Below are 19,321 nucleotides of genomic sequence, written 5' to 3'. Positions count from 1 at the left end.
GGACTTAGCTCATCTGTTATAGCATGAAATACTGTATGATAATTTGTAATGATGCAAGTATCTGGTAACTTGCTTATAATAACTTATCAGCAGGGACAACAGCTTAATTATATAATACATCTCCTGATGTACTATATTCTTAATATTTCCAAATATTTCTGCCATTCCTCACTAACTTCTAAGGGAAATAATAAGTAAATAAATAGGAATCAGTTTTCTTATTTTACAGTAGTACATTGGTTTACAAATGGAAGACAGAAAGCTTTTTTTAGCTGCCAAGGTGACCATATTCTTTGTGCTCTCAGCATGATATAAAAATTTAGCTCTAGCCAACCATAAATCCTGATGGATGATAGAGAATAGGCACCAGGTTAGTTAAAGGATGTGGAGGAAATCCTAGACCAGACTTTTCAGAGTTGTGCAGACTATTATCTCAAAGGTGACACTCAGCCCTGGTCAAGTGGGATCTCTGTTTACACTGATCAAGTACAGGCAGCTTGGATGAAATGCCCTTCTCTCCTGGTCCTACCTTCAGGTTCATTCTGAGCACAGGATCACAGGATCCATCTTGGGAACAGCAGTGTTCCAGCAAGAGCAGAGGAACCTCCAGTGTGCAGGGACCTTCTCTGTTTGGCACAGAGGCAGTGAGAAGGTAAATTGGTGTGGGATCAGTAATATGAAACCAGAAGTCCTTTCCTCTGTGTAGGTATCAGGGCCCTCCAACCTGGTTCTGTCCCATTAAACATTGGCTCAAAAAGGAGTTCTGAGCATGCATTCCCATAAGGAACCATTAATAGTGCTTTCCACTAGAGTTTGCTCTTTGCAGAAACAAACTCTATCACCTTGTTTGTTAACATGTCATTATTCATTCTTGGAATGAATTTCTGTCCTATCAAAACCTGTAAAATGGGAATCAGACAGCTCAGCTGAGTGAGAAAATGTCTTTAAATTTGGGAACTGCTATAGAAAATGAGATTTTGCTTCATAAACATTTCTCTGAGAAATCAGTAGCTGATAATAAGTAACTGAGAGTAGGGATTTCCTCCCTCCATTTTGAAGTGATTACTTTTAAAATACTTTTGAAAATTAGAAAAAATTTAGCATGCATGGAGAGCAAATGGACATGTTTGGGACGTTCTTGTTTTGCCTAGCACTATAATTTGGTGTAGAGAATTGGGAATGTATTATAATAATGAGAATTGTAGTTAAAATAACCTTTAAAATCACTCTTTCATTATGAGTGTTTAAGTGCCCAGAAAAGCCTCAAAAAAAAAAAAAAAAAAAAAAAAAAAGAGGAATGCATGAGTATTTGCTCTCCTGGGTTTTAGCTCCTAGATGGTGCAGTGTTGAAATAGAGAGTGTAGCAACAAGACTGAGTCATGGAAAAAAGCAAAAGAAGCAGGAGGAATAAAATCTGTACTTTTGCGCAGACTAACAAGCTTGTTCCAGAAACTGTGCATGGGCTGCTGCGCTTCCCTGATCCCTGCAAGCAGCAGCAGGGACCCCCACTGCGGGTCACAAACCCCACTGTTTGGATAGGATGGAATGTCTCACAGCCAGCTGCTCCACACTGCCTTTCTCCCTGCTGCGCTGGCAGGAGATGAACCCTGAGCACAGAAAGGGAAACGTTGTTCTGGCAGAACCCTGAACCTGACACCAGGAGATTTGTGTCAAATATATCACTGCCATGGCGTGAAGGATGCTGGAAGCTGAGGATTAACTTTTCACTCATGAGAAAAAAAATCTAGCATTATATTATCCATACTTCCCAACTGTTCTACATCAGCTTGTACCTCTGTCCCCTGTGGTCCTTCTCTATTTTCAGTGAACTCCTAGGCAGCCTCAGAATGGATCTTGTAGGATCATATTTACAGGAAAATGGACATGTACTAAATGGACCAGCCTAAACTTCTGGAACTAAAGAACAAGGTCACCTTTGTGGATAAAAAAGCTGATGTTGCAAGAAGAAAGAAGAAGCAGAAAAGTTGACAGACAAAGGGGTGTCAACCCGAGTAAAATGACACTTACAGCATCTACCAACTAGAATAAGAAAGAGATGCTTGCTTGCTTTGTGGACAAAGTAGAGCTACCAATCAAGAGATGCATGGACAAAGCAGAGCTACCAATTAAACAATGTGTGACTGTGGAGACCAAGATAAGAAGTAAACATAAACAATGTTTAGAAGGACAATAAACAGCTTTTGCTTGATTCACATTGAATCCCACAGGGTCCTTTGATCTCCTCAGGATCTGACCATAATCTTATTTTTCCCAGAGAATTCACACATTCATAATGACAGCAAGACATAATGCATCCATAATGACATCATAGAAGTGTTTAGGTTGGAAAAGACCTTTAAGATCATTGAGTCCAGACATTAACCTGAGCACCACACCTATGTGTCCTTTAAAGATCTTCTGTATTGGCAACTCAACCACTTCTCTGGACAGCTGGTTCCAGTGCTTGAGCACTCTAGGTGAAGAAACTTTTTCTATTACTCAATCTGAACCTTCCCTAGCACAACCTGGGGCTGTTTTGTCTTGTCTTATCACTTGTTACTTGGGGAAAAAAGATCAATCTCCACCTTGCTACAACGCCATTTCAGGGACTTGTAGAGAGTGATAGGGTCATGCCCAGGCCTCTATTTCTCCAAACTAAATACCCCCAGCTCCCTCAGCTGCTCTTTATAGGAGCAGCTCCAGACTCTTTCCCAGCTCCACTGCCCTTCTCTGGACACCCTCCAGCACCTCAGTGTCTTTCTTGCAGTGAGGGGCCCAGAACTGGACACAGCACTCGAGGTGTGGCCTCACCAGTGCTGAGTACAGGGGGACAATCCCTGCCCTGCTCCTGCTGGCCACACTATTGCTGATCCAGGCCAGGATGCCACTGGCCTTCTTGGCCACCTGGGCACAGCTGGCTCATGCTCAGCTGCTCTCAACCAGCACCCGTAGGTCCTTTTCCACCAGGCAGCTTTCCAGCCCCTCTGCCCCAGGTCTGCAGCATTGCATGGGGTTGAACTTTGGCACCTGGCCTTGTTGAAACTCAAACAGTTGTCCTCGGTCCCTCGATCCAGCCTGTCCAGATCATTGCAGAGCCTTCCTACCCTCCTGGAGATCAGCACTCCCACCCAACTTGTCATCTGCAAACTGACTGAGGGTGTACTTGACGCCTTTATCCAGATCATGGGTAAAGATACTGAACAGGGCTGGCCCCAGCACTGTGCCCTGGACAACACCATTGGTGACTGGCTGCCTTCTGTGTTTCATGCAGGGCCTGTCTGGGGATGCAATTCCAGCAGTTTGGATATTCCAGCAGTTTGGATCCATCCCTGGATATCCCCATTCCCAGAGCCTGGCCCTGTACCAGGGGCTGCCCTCTGGTGCTGGTGCAGAGCAGGGCACAGATATAAAGGCATACTCTAAGCTTCAAACAGCCCAGTAGACTCCCAAATTTAACACCTCTATTGAGCTATAAATATTGTTTGATTAGACTATGTTAATCTATAATTATCTTTTTCCAAGACAAAATAACTAAGTGGTATGTTTCCATTTAACTGGTACATGCCAAATTAATCTGTAACTGTAAATAGAACTAAACATCCTGAGAGACAAAGGAAAGACAAAGGAAGCACTTCACTATGTACTATGTACTATGTACTATGTACTATGTACTATGTACTACTTGGAAAATATAGCCAAACATGCTGTGATAATTATCATCAGGAGTTTTTTCCACAGTATAAGACTCTCTTAAAAGTAAGTTGCCTAAAAATATCTTCTCTACGCAGAAGGAATTGCAAGATAGTGATTGTGCACAGGAAGGAGAATTTCCTATTTGACTTATACAGATATAATTTTGCAGGTTGTGACAATACAATCTGTGAAAAGTTTCTGTTCCCCACATCTTTCCCTCTTTTCCAACCTATATGAATCTATGAGTCTATGACTAGGTAGAAAGTGTTATTTTTAACAAGACTCACCAGTGCATATGTTTACTCTTGTTTGCTACTGAGTAGAATCTCCATAGAACACTTCTATCATCTACAGAAACCCTGTCACTGTTTTCAGCAAGATTCCACTGTCTGCAAATTTTCTGTTCTCTGCCTGCATTTAATGCTCTTTCAACCATATACACTAAGAAGTAAATAACTTTTCCCCCAGATTTTTGCCTCTGTCCTTGCTATATTAACCAGGCTCAGAGCAGTAGCTTTGTTTTCGCCTCATTTTTGCTGAGTGAATTTGTTAGCAAACAATGACAAATTTTCATGAGCTAGCACCAGTTTTCTCTAATTGCTGATTTCTCTAACACAGCAGAAATAGAGAAACAGGTGCCAAGTGCAAGGTTAAATACAGTACTAAAACTATGTATTTAATAAGAAATCCTATTAGACAGTTTTAAAAAGCATTTAATAATTTGAAGCTAAGCTCTAAGTTCCCTCATCTTTCTAATGAAGGAAAAAAGTAAACAAGAGGATGTCAAAAGTTGTGAAATACTCACAAGTCTCGGAGTGCTGAGCAGCAAGTCGACACAACACACAAGTTAGGATAAGGTTTGCACAAGTGACACCAGCAAATGCTCCACCCCCTCCTCCATTCTGTTTTACTTTCAGTTGTTACATAAATAAATTTGTACCTAATAAGGTGGAAGTTACTCTCAGCACAAAGAGCAGACTGTAGGGATTTCCTGCTGCCCTTTCCTAGCAACTTTCAAACTTGGAGGAAAAAACCCTAAACAAAACAAGGCAAAAAGAACTGTGGGGAAATACACATGCCCACAATTTAGAAGGCAGTGCCAAACACGAAAGGCAGCTGCCTGATTGCTATCTGAAGCATGGACCTTCCTGGACATTCTGGTTTAGCATTCCCTAAAGGGCAGAACTCTTCCAGCTTGTGCCCTTTTCGCTGCACCTTGTAGTGCAACCCCGAGTGCAACTTCCTGACCAGGGCTGGCCAGAGCTGCCTGCCTCGGTAGCAGGCACTGTGGCTTTGTGCTGTGACTCCTCCTCTTTCCAGCCAGAGCAGTGGGTTTTTTGCTGGTGCAGCTGCCTTAGGTGGGAAAATGCAGCGGCCTTTCAGGACAACACCAAGAAGCCATGGAAGAAGATGATGAGGACAGAGAAGAGCTTCTTCAAAAGGCTTCTCCATCTGGCTCTCTGTGGAACAACAGGGTAGGGAGGTGGCATAGGCCAGCAGAAGAGTATCCTTGTAATGGAGCTGAAAAGATTAATTTACAAATTGCATTGAAATCCAAAGTTGTGGATTTCTAGCTGTAAAGAAAAGTGGAGGTTTAGTGTCTATAATAATCACTGGGAATGGCAGCTGTACACCTAAAGTCCTGCCTAGACACCTCATCATAAAAAAGCTTTTATTCCTTGAGATAAACTTGAATGTCTTGAAGATGGGGCTTAGCAGCTCCCCAGGAGTACTGTCAGGTTTCCAGCAACCATCACTTACCTATGTAAGGTTCATGCATTTGAGAGGCAACAGTGAAAACAGTTCTTGATCTCTGTGCAATCTTTTTTATCTCCTCGGCTGTGCTGTTCTGGGTGCTGGATGTTATTCTGTGCATGTCACACTGAGCGGTGGTAAAAATATTCTGCAGCTAAATTACAGGGTTTTAGAAATTACTCTGACTCCTTACTGAAGAAGAGATGAGTTTCTGGAGCTGGGCATTTCCTTCTTGTTTCTCAGTGAAATAATGTTGTTTTCAGGAACACTACTTATAAAACAATACCAGTTCACTGTGCTGGCACATTCTATTACAGAAAGATTCCTAAAAATCTGTTTATGAACATAAACAAGACTTCTGTATCTTCAACAGCTGGGACTGAATGTTTGCAGAGAGTAGTTACAGGTGGCTACATAAAAAATGCTTTATGTGGCACAGCTTTCTGCCATTTCTTAGCACCCTGGTGTCCTGAGGTCCAACATTTGGGTCCAGCATCCATTCTGCAGAGAAGGCACTGGAATGAAATGCTGCCACATTAATCACTTCCTGCATGGGTTCAGACTTGCCGTCACTGCTACTGCAAAGAACAAAAATAAAAATAAAAAAAAGAAAAAGCAGAACTCACAATTCCGTGCTTGTCAGGGACTCTTGGCTCTCTCACACAATACCTCATGTGTGCCTCCAGAAAGGCAGCTACCTGTGCTCCTGGTACTTTGCCTCAATGCAGGCTGTGAATGTCAGCTTTTAAGCAGACAGACAGACATGAGAGATGAAATCTGCTTCACCTGGCAGCTGTTAGAAACCGGGAAGGATTTGAAAGCGAAAATAAAAATACAGACTTTCCACGGCTAATGACAGGTTATGAAAAGTACCAACATTGCAGGAAAAACATCAGCTTGGATAAATATTTAAACCAAAGGAACATATCCGTTTATCAACTGTCTTGTGATAAGAGCACTTATATTCAAACAACTGTGGTCATAAATACCTGATTCTTCAGCTCACTCCACCTTAAAGAGTGAGAGTAAATAATATCAAGTATATGTGTAATTACATGTATGTATTTGGACTTGGATCCCAAGGTGTCTCATATTTTCCACTGTTTAAATCTGAAAGAAAATTGAGTGTTTTCCATTTTTTTCTTTTTGATGTGATAATTTTGCTATGCTAAATTTGACAGAATTTTCTAAACTAGGAGAAATTTATAAGCAAATGGACAAAAACAAGCACACAAAGACTGAGGCATTAACTAATTCTGTGAGAATAGGGAAAGAACAATTTCCTTTTCCCAACAATTTCCTTTGAACACAGCAAAATGGAATCATTGCATATTTTTTTAATGATCTCTCTGGATTTGTTCTTTTTTTAAGCACTGTTTTGCTGGCCTTTCTGAAGTTTAGAATATATTTCTAGCTTAATATAAAAACTATTCCTAAAAATGACATTATTTGTATAAAAAGGTAATGCAGATGTCACTATACATTATATTACAGTAGGGTGGCAATACCTCCAGCAGTCCCTCAAAATTTAACTCTCATTCTTTATCTTAATTACACAAAAATGTGCTCCCTAATTACACAGGAGACATTTTATAATCATCTGCTTGCTACTAGCCATACCAAGGTGTTTATTTATAGCAGAAATTATTCTCAGACTATTAAAAGCAAAATAACTTATAATTATTTCTAATATATGCATCTACAGAAACCCTGCAGATCTGTCTTCTAGATAAGGTAGGAAGGTGCATTTCTGGAAATTATCGTGTTCACACACAACTGAATTTGGTATCTGTTCTGCACCAGTGCTGTAACCACACATACCAATATTCAGGACTGAAATAGTTCTATGGAGCAGTTACTCCTGTCATAGAACATGTAATGTACTAAACATGGTACTAGGTGGGAATGTTTATCCTCTGAAAATCTAGGCAACTTCTGCTTCATGGCTCCTCCAGGGCTATAATCTGTCTCTCCTTTTTTCATACTAAATTTTGTAATGTTTCCTAAATTATAGACTCTTCAGACTGCTTATTAAAAACTGGCATTGCAAAACCAGTGTTTAATTTCTAGGCACATCTGGAGAGACATTGTTATTACACCTTTCAGAAGCATGCACAATATTTCTGGCGTGTTATAATTTCTTGCCACTAAGAATGAGCTATTCCTATTTAAAGAGACAGTGTTTCCGGGCAAAACCAGGTCAGTTGCTAAGTCAGCAAAAGCAAAACAAAGGGAAAGGCATTTAATGCATAAAATGTGTAAAATGTTTCTGAATCTGTGAAAAAAAGCTAACACAGAGAAATGTGCAGCTCTTTGTTGGAGTTATGTTAGGAGCATATAATCTTAAGTTCCACGTGGGCAAGTTCTACTCTATTTAAACAAAATATTTGCAGTATTTCAGCCAACATTTTTCCTAAGAAAGTTGCTCTTCAAATTGCATTATAGGAAGATTCTACATATAAATTAATTATAAAACAAATTGATTAAAGTTCACTATAAATAAAAACAAGCTGGCTAACATCCCAAAAGGAATCCCTTCACTATAGAGGTTCTCTCAAATTATACTTGTGTTATTTCTCTCTGTTAATCAGACTTGAGTGGAGCAGCCAGACCACAAAGCTCTTGCAGTTCACACTCTCTGATGCAGGGAACTACATGCCAAATCCACAAAATCGTTGATGACTCCAATCCTTGCACTCCAAGGTAGCTCCTACAGGAACAGAACTCAAGTGCTTGTATGAAATGAGGCGCTGTGCTACTTGACCCGAGATGACTGGACACCTTCTGCACTGGCTGGCTGGAGCCCACAGCAGTGCCTTGGGGAAGCAGGCACATTTCCCTGTTAGGTTGCTCATGCTGAACACAGCAATGCCTAAATTAGCTGAGTGGCAGGGCTGGCAAGAGCCTTTGAGGATTTAAATGCCCTTGGCTGCACTGTTTCTGCCTCCAACCAGGACCTGTAGCTCAGAATCCTCCCCTGAAAGCAGCACCTTTATGCAGTATAAAGCACAACATCCAAAACACGTGTCAGTCATTTTTTTTTTCTAGACAAGCATTTTCTAAGTGTTTCTCAACTGAAATTCCAGAACAGCGAGTTGAAGGGTCAAAATTTTACATTATAATAATCAAACTGAGTCTCTTGGGAGATGGGGGGGTGGATTCCTTTCCTCTTAGCTAACAAATGTTCCCAAAATCTCTCAGTCTCAATCCATGTAGACACCCTTTCTGAGGTTAGCAGTCTGCTTTGTGGCTCACTTCACTATTTGTAGTTGAAGCTTTAAGGAACACAGGAAAATTTGATGCTAACTTGTATGAGGATGCAAAGAAGTCCTACGAGAAAGAACAACATGAGAGAGGTTAATAAACTGGAGAGATGAAAGAGGAATGCAACTGAGTAATGATGTGCATTCCATCAAGATAGTTTCCTTTATTTTCTTCTTTAATATTGAAGTAAAATAACTGTGACATTTGTATCAAATTTCTTGTCTTATGCTTTATGCTGTCATACAAATATCTCTTTAAGGATCAGAGCTTTTGTGATAGAAGTATAAAACCCTTCTTGAAAACTAATTTCTGTATAAACAGAGAAAGCAAGATATTTAGCTACCACGTACACAGAATGTATTCTAAATCTAAAAATTTAAGAGACACTGCACAACACAGTGCATTTAGCCAAAAGAAAGGAAAGGGATTTATCCAACTAGTTTAAATTAGGAGTCATACCAAATTCAAAGTTGTCTTTAGTTTTGTCACACTGCTTTCAGACGTCTAGGGTATATAAAGAGAATATATGAAAATATATTATGACACTTGTGGAATACTGAACTCCCACCACACCCCACAATATCACTCCTTTACATTAAAAAAAAAATCAATGTGCTTTCTGTAGGTAATCTTAATATATGGCACACTATGTACAGAAAGAGTGAATGCCCTGGGAGCTGGCAAAATTTTGACTAGTTGATGAAAAGGTGGTGGTTTGAAATTTACCAAATAATTGGTCATTTTTCACCTCAGACCTGGGCTTTGCAGTAGTTCATTGTCCTCAGACCAGTTCCTCATCTGTTACTTTTCACCTCTCCCCAGAGCACCTGTTATTCAGAGCAGCAGCTTCCTCTGAATGCTGTGCCTTTGCTTTCACTGGGGCCACAAGGGACACAGAAATGTTCAACATGCATAGGAATGAAGATGCCCCATTTTTAACCCCCCCTAACCCCCCCTGCTCACTCTGATCTCTCCCATCCTCTGCCTCATGACTGTCTGGCCTAGGTGACTAAAATTCATTGTAGGAAATCATGCAGTAGCAAGGAGCTGGAGAACTGTACAGCACATTTCCAGTCCTCTCTGTCTCCCTGATGATTTATCTGTGTGTACTTCATGTGCTCCAAAAACAGCCAAGTGTTTATGGACAGGATTTCCATTGAACTCCACCTGTCCAGTGAGCAGCTTCTGTGAACTGTCTCTATGAATGTCCAGCACGGGGCTGGCTTGCAGGTGCAAACAGCGTTTCCTAATGCTGATAAGCCTAAGTATCTCTGATACATGACTTGATCTTCTTGTTACTCTTCAGTGGGCTTTGAAATCTGCTCCAGATTGTTCCAAATAGAGAAAAATCAAAGGCAAACTTCTGGGCTGTATCCTAGCCAGAGTGTAATGGAGCAGCAGCCCTTTAAATTGCTGCTGCAACATTGGCCAAACTAGGCAAACACAGTAAGCCAAAACTTTTTGCCACTATGATCAAAGTTCATGTGTATTAAAATAATAGATGAAAGATGCTCAACACATTATTATATTCTCTGCAGAGTTGAAAATGTAATGGTCTGTAAAATTGCATGTTTACTTGTTTCATTTCTGGGTGACTGTATGAAATCAATTCTAACCTACTCTCATACACGTATCAATAGAAGCTTAGACCTAAGGATCAGATAAACACAGTCTTCTGGCATTCCAGAGGAGCAAGAGATCCATCTTGTCTTTGGCAAGGGGGAAGAACTAAGCCTTTGCACTGAATGTATGAAAAAGTGAACTGAAACTGATGATGGTGTGAGTTCTTATTATCCTAAACTACAAGGGCTTGGCAGCCTTTTTCACTGCCAGTCATCTCAGTTAACAAATCTTTATTCAGCAACTTAAAATCAAATCCTCTGTGCTCTGGCTGAAGTAGGAAGTTTAGCTTAAAATGAGTTTGGGCTAATCTTTACATTTCTCAGGAGCAAGGTGAATATATGAAACTAGTAAACTTCTCAAGGCTTCTTTAGAAATATAAATGGCCACTGTGTGATTCCTGAGGGACAGGTAGCATAACTTGAGGTTTTAGAAGTACTAGACATATTAATATATTTTATCTGATAATTTAAAAATAACTACTTCCCCACTTAAGAAAGAGAAAAGCTGTTTTTATGGCCATCATTGTGATTTTGTGTTGTTTATACGTTCTAGTGTTTATATGGAATTTTCAGTTCCAGTTGTACATATAATACAATTTGGGAGTTACCTTTGTTCAAATAGATCAAAAACTGAGTTGTATAGGATTTTTGACAATGTCTAGTCCATTCTTCTGCCCTAAAGTGTGAGCACATATGCCTAAACCATACCTAGCAGATATTTTATTAGTGTTCTCTTCAAAATGTCCAGTGTACTGAAAAACCTTACAGGAAGTTGGCATAGGACATGCAAGGAAGGTGCACAGCAAAGGGAGGATCCTGTGGCAAATGCATGAAAAAGTTTTTCAATGTTATTTTATGGTCTGCTTTTCCCTTCCAGAACATTTCAGTCCTTCTGTTTAATACTGCCTCAGGTTTAGTGAGCAGAGTTTTCATTTGATAACTGCATCAAAAGTGAAACTGCTTGAGCAATCCTGACTGACCTACCCATTTTCCTTTCTTTCAATTACACATGTTCCTCTCTGTGCAGCACTCCTGAGTCCACCTCACAGGTGCACAGATTGTGCCCCCTCATGCTGACTGATTTCTTGCTTGCTTATATTAATTTTACAGGACAGGATGTCAAAAATCTTACTGAAGTCAGGATGATGTGACAGCTACTGCTTCTCCTGTATAATTTAGACTTTTTATCTTGTCACAAAAGGAATAATTTGTCAGAATTTGTCCATAATGAAATGTATGGGCTTATTCCTCCTCCAATTTTCATTTTGTCCAAGTGCTTCTCCTAGGAGGTTTTCAGGCATGGGAGATTACCTATCCAGACTGATGCACTCACTCTTTTTGCCCCCATATCTTGAGGGCAGTCATTCTGTTTTTATCAGCTTGGACCCCAACACTTCAGTCAGATCTTCAGGAAGGGAAGGCAATAGGAAGCCCCCACTGAGTCAAACCAAAGGCCTGTTTTCCCAGGATGCAGCCTACCTGCCATCCACTCTCCAGAAGCAAATGAGGAGTGTGAGAGCAAAGCCAGGGCACAGGGACCCTTCCCCAGTGATCCCCTTGTGTCCTCTGGAGGTGCCTCAGAGCTTGTCTCTCTCAGGTAGCAAAAAGCTCTGCAAGCTGTCATAGTCACTCACATCAGGTTTTAAACAGGAGTCCCCCTTTGTTCACAGTGCTATTTGCTCACTATTTGTCTTCTATGCTTCTCCTGCTAAAGAGAACTTACTTCTTATTTTTGGTGACATGATATGTTCCCTGTATAAATAAAGTTAAACATTTTAATCCTATCACTGAATATCCAAGTGATTTTCAGCTGTCTTGATAACTGAGATTTAGATTGTTTTTAAAACAGTCGTGAATCTAAAATTTTGGTTAATGCCTCTCTTTGTATCTCATGATAAATGCAGTATGTCCCTTGTACAATACTTCCAGAGGCAGGGAAAGTACAACTCTTTCATCATACAAATTTTGGCCCTAACTGAGTGCGCATGTGGTTCCTGATTTCTACGCTAGGTGTATCTGTGCTGCATTTTCAGAACCAATTAAACCTTTCTATGTAAATATTTGGACATTTGAGGCATTGGAATTTGAACATGGTGTAGGACATTGCATAACAGACTGGCTAATCTAATCCTAGAAACCACTACAAGTAATCACCTACATTTCATTCACCCTCATGTCTTCAGTCACTTGTTCCTGTGGTCTATTGTGACTAGTGTGTAGATTATACAGCTAGAAGTATTTTAAACAGGGGCAAGTTAAAAACTGTTGTCTGACACTGAAATGTATACTTCACTTATGTATTCCCCAAAGAGAGGGTTTGAAAAAAACAGGAGGACAGCAGGTCCAGTGGAGCAATTTCACTGGTTAGCTCACTTACCAGCTGCATCCGGAAGTTCCCTTCCACACACCTCAGGTGTCTCCTAAATTGTTTTCTCTGTTATATTTCTAGCAGATGTCTGGCAAGCTGAAGTCCCCCATGAGTGGGACTGTTCCCAGCTGCTTGTAGAATATCCCGTGTGCCTCTTCACCCAGGCTGAATGGTGTATAACAGACTCCCACCATGACATCTGTCTTCCTGGCCTTTCCCCTGATCCTAACCCCTAAACACTCAACACCATCGTCACCATCATTGAACTCTAGACAGCCAAATCCCAGCAACTTTTTGTAGGGAGGATCCCTAATTCCTATTCTCAGGAGTTTCCATGGTTTCTATCTCATCAATAATCCCTGTGGCTTTGCTGCCATGTGGATCTTCATCCTCTGCCCCTGCTGAGACAGCAGACTGAAGGACCTCACTAGCACATTGTCCCTCAAACACTGGTGGGCTGACCCCACGCTTATCTTATTTTTTTATTTACTTCTCTTACATTATTAACTACTGCGGCTTCAGTGGATTATTTCTTAATTAGGCTTTCAAAAAATTCCATAGGTTTATTCTTGTAGCATCTGACCTCTTTTATCTGAGTTAGAGCTTTATAATTATCTCTTAATGTGCTTTTCAAACTGTGACCTGGGTGTTTACAGTAGAATGGATCTCACAAAACATTTGAGAAGAGGCAAAAAAAATTATTTTATTTTGCCACAACCTTTCACTATTACCGTGTTTCCCAGAAAATTGCTGATCTTTAGGGATAAAGGCAGATTTGAACCCCATGTCAAGTAAGGACAAATCAGCTGGTATAAATTGGTGTAGCCTGTTATTTGCTGCTCCATGATAATTACTTACCATTAAGGAGAATTTAGAAATTGTCACTTTTAGGAAAGCCACTTTTCTTCCTGAAACAAAATATTATATTACTTATTTCTCTATTTTTATAATGTTTCATATTGTTACAACAAATAAACAAAAGGATTCTTCTTAGCATCCATGGATTAGATGTTTATAGGGAAGGGTAAGTTTTCTAAGGTAATTTTTCATTTGGAAAGAGTTCACTTCTGTATTGCTGTCATGTAGAAAGATGAAGGTACTTTTAAAGTGTGAATGTCAAGATTAAAGATTATAACTCATGAAAATATTAACACAGTGAAAATATTAACACAGGCTTCTTGAGGAGGATTTATGGAAGATCTTCACATCTAGGAATCACAAGGACAGGAGAAAGTGCTGCCTTTAAAAGAACAGACAATGCCACTAGGTAGATTAACAAGGGCAGTTAGCAGATATGCACATGATATCTTAAAGCTTTGAAAACATTTGTGTTCCAAGAGTCACAACCAACTTAATTGGTTTTATAGAGCCGTTGATTCTGTTCTGTGAGAAATATGAAGGATGAAATAATAGAACATTCTAGTAAAACATAGGAGCATTATTGCAAAAAGGAAGAGAGATCTAAAGGACATGTTGAAAAGAAGTAGGAAAATAATATTTCCAAGTTGAAAAAAGGGTAAATGTTGAGAAGAGCTTGGTGATTTAATGTTTTAGGATAATTCACTAAATTCTGTAAGTTTTTAGACAAGTTCCAGTTCAGTAAAAGTATCTTAACTATTCTTAGGCCAGTGAAGACATAAAATGGATTTTCAGATAGGATGCTGGTTAGGATTTTTAGCTATTTAGATAGCTGTTTATTTTTCTCATTTTTTTATGTTTTCTCCCACCACCTTAGAAGATAACTAGATGGAGCAACTTGTTTCTTAACCTTTTGAATGAAAAATTAGTTTGTAATGGCCATGGAAAATCTCCATCATAAATCAATTATTCTGTGGTTTGTGAGCAAATCTCACCTTTGTCAAGATTAAGAGACAAGACTTTGTCAAGTCTTTTATGCACTTGAAGTTAGGACTGCAAATTCAGGTGTTAGCTGTGTTTTACATGTAAGTGAAAATTACTATATAAAAGCTAGGAATTACTATTTATTTACTGTATGATATTCATAGTGAGCAGTATGTGAAATTATGTGGTAATGTCTCCTCTTTACATAAGCTGACCTTTATAAGATTCCCCTTCTCGACTAAATAAATCTTAAAATTCAGTTTTCCTTTGCACACCTGTAAATGAAACCACTGTCAGATGGGGATTATTACTGAATACTAAACCAAAAAAAAAGTACATAGTTGAAGAATTTACTGCTTACTCACTTACATCCATATCCTGAGGATTTTTATTCTGCAGTAAATGGAGATTTACTCTACAGAACTTAAAGCTTTCCCCCATCCTCTAAAAGCCGAAGGTTTGCGTGGAGAACTTTTCATTATATAACTTATGGGATATTGTTCAATGTGGAGACAGATAGGCAGGTGAGGCCTCTACCTTGGAGAGGTGTCCTTTAAATGGGCTATGGTAAGAGCTTCCCAAACCTCCTGGATTGAGAAACACTCCGTGGTCATGGTGAGTTCCCAGAATGCTTTCGGGTCCCATGCAGATTCCCTGAAACTGATTGGCTTTTCCCCCTTTGTACCACCTCTGCTTTTCCCCACACAAACCCCAGTTCCTGCCCTGCTCAGTAGGGTGCTGTTGTCCCTGGCCTCCTTGGCAGCCTGCTGGAACGAAGGAGCTCTGTGGAACAGCCCCACGGCGCTCCTGCCTCTCTGTCCCTGTGCTGGGCCCAGTACAGCTGGCAAGGCAGAGCTGAGATCCCTGCTCAGAGCTGAGCTGCCTGCCCCTTGCTGGCGTTACCAGCGGCTGAAGGGCTGCCTGAGACCCCTAGGGAGTTGTCTCTTGCAGCAGCACCTCTCTCTGGGAAGGTTGGCCCTCCAGGTCGAGCCATCAGACCCCCCGCCGGCTGTCCACAACAGCTCAGCAGCTGAAGTGTTTTGAACAATAAGGATGAGAATTGTGAACTCTACTTTTTTATTACTGATTTTTCAAGCCAGTCAACAGTGTGAAGAAAGTATAAACATTCACTGTTGTACTGGTGAGTCCAGCAAACAGAACTCATTGCTGTGTCTGTCCATCTGCTGACTCATGCCGGGGAAACGTTTCTGGCTGTGGAGCACTGACATAGTCTGTTCTCCATCTCCATCTCCCCTTGACCCTTCCCACCATGCTTAAAAGCCAGGAGCTTTACACAGTCACGAGGTGTGGAAACAGAAGTTGCATAGGGCAGTTATCACCCAGTGACCCTTTGGAAGAGCTCAATCTCTTGACATAATGCTGTGTTCATTCCCAAGACAAACACTGCCATCAGTAGTGGGGCACACTGTGATTTGAATACCAGCCTGTGCCTGTGGATATGTGATAATATGCTTATAACCCCATTCAGCCAGAAATTTGCTTTGCCTGCCAGAAAGCCAGCTGGACTTCAGCAACTGCGGCAGATAAAAGCAGTGTGTGAACGTATTTTCTGGGCTATACAGAAGGCACCCTCTCACAGACAATGAAAACAATCAGCAGCTTAACAAAAACAGGATTGATTACTTCAAATAAAACCGTATCTTGTTTCTATCAATAGCATGACTGTGCTCTTGCTTTACTCAGGGGTTAAGATAGGAAGTGTTTTTTAATAGTCTGATGAAACAAGTAGTGTTTTTTTCCCTGCTGGCTTTGAGGAGCCTCAAGACTCAATAACAAAACATAGCTCTTTCAGTTAGGAGCTCTGCTTTTGCTGCCAGTTTCATGAAGATTCTCCAAGGCCATATTTCACGCTAGCATGCATGTAGTTTTTTTATAATATTTCCATCAACAACAAAAAAGTGTGTTATGTAAATGTGAACATATCATAACAACTTTCATGTTAATTCATGTAAGAGCTTCTCCTCACAGAACAATTTAGAAGAACTTGGGCAGAGCAAAGAGAGTGATGTAGGAACAGTATAGTATATAGGAATAAGTATAAAGGAACAGTTTTAACATTTGTATTGTGTTGCCTTCATTTGGGAATAAAGCAGCTTTAGCTGATGTCATTTCAACACCAACCTAAAAATAAAGGTATACCTTTCTCTTCCAAAGGATTACAGGTAAAAAATGTCTAGGCCAGCCAAAGATTTTAATCTTTTGATACTATGTCATTTGGGTAACTGCTGAAATAATCCACCTCTTATCTTACAAGATGCAGTCCCTTTGCAGGGTTCAATATGATCAATTTTACTGATGTTTTAAAAGTTTCATTCTGTCCAAATAACTGAGTATGGCTTGGAGCTTACTGGCTCTGCCAAGTACTGTGAAGCAAGGATTACATAAAGAGTTGTTTTTAAAAGAGGTTAATTATTTCAATCTTGGCAAAAGAGTAGTTGATGAAAAATTTTCTTTCGTTCCCAAGGGTTACTGTGAAGAAAAGAATCTTGGCTTCTAAGGCATTTTAATTTTTGAGTCAAGGGATATAAGATCAACCTTCCGTTTATTTAGATCATCTCTTCCTACAAAATATCATTGTGCTTGTTCTTATGTTGTCTCCTCCAGATGTTTTTAGTTATCCACAAAATAGTTTTGAGATTTTTTCAATGCACTTCATTTTGTTTGCATGCCCCAATTAAGGCTGAAATATGTGTTTATCAAGATATTCTTATGTAGAGGCAAAGGAAATTGTGTAACATTTCATGTGTGTATTCAATAGTTTCTTGTTTATGATACTGTTTTGTATTCTAGCTAAGGAACCTGATTCTTCAGATTTGAGTGCTCAAAATTCTTTTTCATGACAAAATTTGAACCTTCCTGACCTGTAAAAATGCTTATAAGAAGTTATAAGCAGAAGTTTGCAAGCAAATCAGTCTGGTACAATTGCAGTAACATGCTTCTCATCACTTTCTCCCTTCCGTTTTTTACTCTCACGTTTTTTCTTGTAGAATATTTTCTCATCTCGTAGTTGCTAGTTAAGTAAATTCTTTCTGCAAAATTCTGCTTTTAAGTTTTTATTCATCACTTCACTTTTTTTCTTTTTAGATTTCTTAAAAACTCCTGCAATTTTGGCATATGCGCCACTATAACCCGAATTCAGGAATTTTGGTTGTCCTGTGGCTTGCTCTTGTATTCTTTTCAGGCCCTTATGTTTGCCCTTTTGCAGCCTCTGGGAAAATAACATTCACTTATTTAACATGCTAGGCCATTTAAGATTATATTTGTCTGTCAGATAGCTCTTTTTGCTCTGTCCTTCATATAAACAAATTTCACAGAAGACAAACCCATCCTGCTATGAATGTCTGGTAAAATGCATATATGAATATACATTTTAGTTAGTTGCAGAAACTAACCAGAGGCAAAGATCTGTCACAAGTCTGCTTATTTACTCTCTTACCAATGCTCTTTGCATTATTGAAAAGCCTATAAAATCAAAACACTGCCTTCTAGAGCCTGAGCTCCTGACTAAAAGTAATAATAGCAGCTGTAAATAATTAGGCTCAGGACAAGCAAGTTTATGCCTAAGCCCAAACTTGCAAATGTGGTTCTAATGGGCAAAGAAATTGTGACACATTCTTCAGCAACAGAATGAAACCTAAACCATTCCCAGTGAGAAGAGCTGGCTATATCTAATACTTCTTCAACTATAACATCTTCTTGTGATAGTATCTCAAGCCAGGAGGAAAACCAGGATCCTCATAGCACTGCGAGCACAGCCAAGATCTTTGGACAAGACATCTTAAACCACCATCAGGCTCTTCTGTCATTTGTTCACTTGGGCACCTTTTATGTTGTTTATTGTAGTGCTCTCCTCACCAAGAGCCCTCATCATTCCTGCTCTGTCCTTGAGGTTTCACTGCAAGCACTGAAATGGTGACAAACTGACACAGCAAGGACAGTCTCCTAGATCTGAGCCAGCACTGCTCCATCTGCTGTGGGGCAGCGGTTCATGGAAAAGGAGCCAGCCCAAATGCTCCTGTTAAAAGTGAAAATAATTTCATTTATGCATAAAACCACATTAGCCTTACTTAGCAGAAGCCTTGTTCCTCAGCGTGTGGGAAATGTGTATTTGTTCAGCAGGGAATCCCAGCAATGGTTTGTTTTCAGCCTCAGGTGATAGGCTGCATGTAACACCATCGGCCTTCTCCCAGCTTTGATCATTGCCTTATCAAACAATGCTACTTCCACGAGCTCTATGCACAGTTTTAGTATGGCAGAATTTCTCAAAACACACATTTTATAGCTAATCTGTGATAATTATAACTTAATTTGGAGAAGAGGAGGGTGAGAGGGCAAAAGGTTTAATTGCTGCTACATGGCTGGAGCTCTGTACCATCATCTGGTGAAGTGCTGTGTAATTTGCAGACTTTTACCTTGTAATATGTCTAACGTGTGATATTCCTAAATAATTTTCCATGAATGCTTGCAAATTTCATTGTTAATAACAGTCTTAATCTGGTATTCATTACCCTGTTAATTATACTGTCATTTAGAAATCCTTGCTTCTAATTAGCTTTAATGACAACATCAGAATACTTTTTCTGTGCTGCCATTTTTGTGCTACACTTTCCCATTTAAACTGACTGCTGTTCTATCTTAATTAAATTTAATAACAGTAGTGGTAGTTTATTGGGGACTTTTTAACCTCATTTAATGTCAGACCATTTATACTAGTTTGAAGCAGGCACTGAGAAAGTTTGCATTAATCCAATTACTT

General features: G+C 39.8%; 1 protein-coding gene across 2 annotated transcripts in view; it reads right to left on the bottom strand.

The window, feature by feature from the left end:
- Nucleotides 1-4,691, bottom strand: part of IL15 (interleukin 15) — a 27,295-nt gene extending 22,604 nt beyond the window's left edge. The window contains exon 1 of one of the 2 annotated variants that reach the window (XM_054633588.2): nt 4,499-4,691. The gene's annotated coding sequence lies outside the window, so the exon portion shown is untranslated. The remainder of the gene's footprint in view (nt 1-4,498) is intronic. The other variant, XM_054633586.2, reaches the window with a different exon arrangement.
- Between the last annotated feature and the right edge of the window lie 14,630 nt (nt 4,692-19,321).

This window comes from Agelaius phoeniceus, chromosome 4 (genome assembly GCF_051311805.1).
Source record: "Agelaius phoeniceus isolate bAgePho1 chromosome 4, bAgePho1.hap1, whole genome shotgun sequence".
NCBI lineage: Eukaryota > Metazoa > Chordata > Aves > Passeriformes > Icteridae > Agelaius > Agelaius phoeniceus.
Note: the sequence above shows the minus strand (reverse complement) of the source record. Positions and strands in the feature narration are given on the sequence as shown.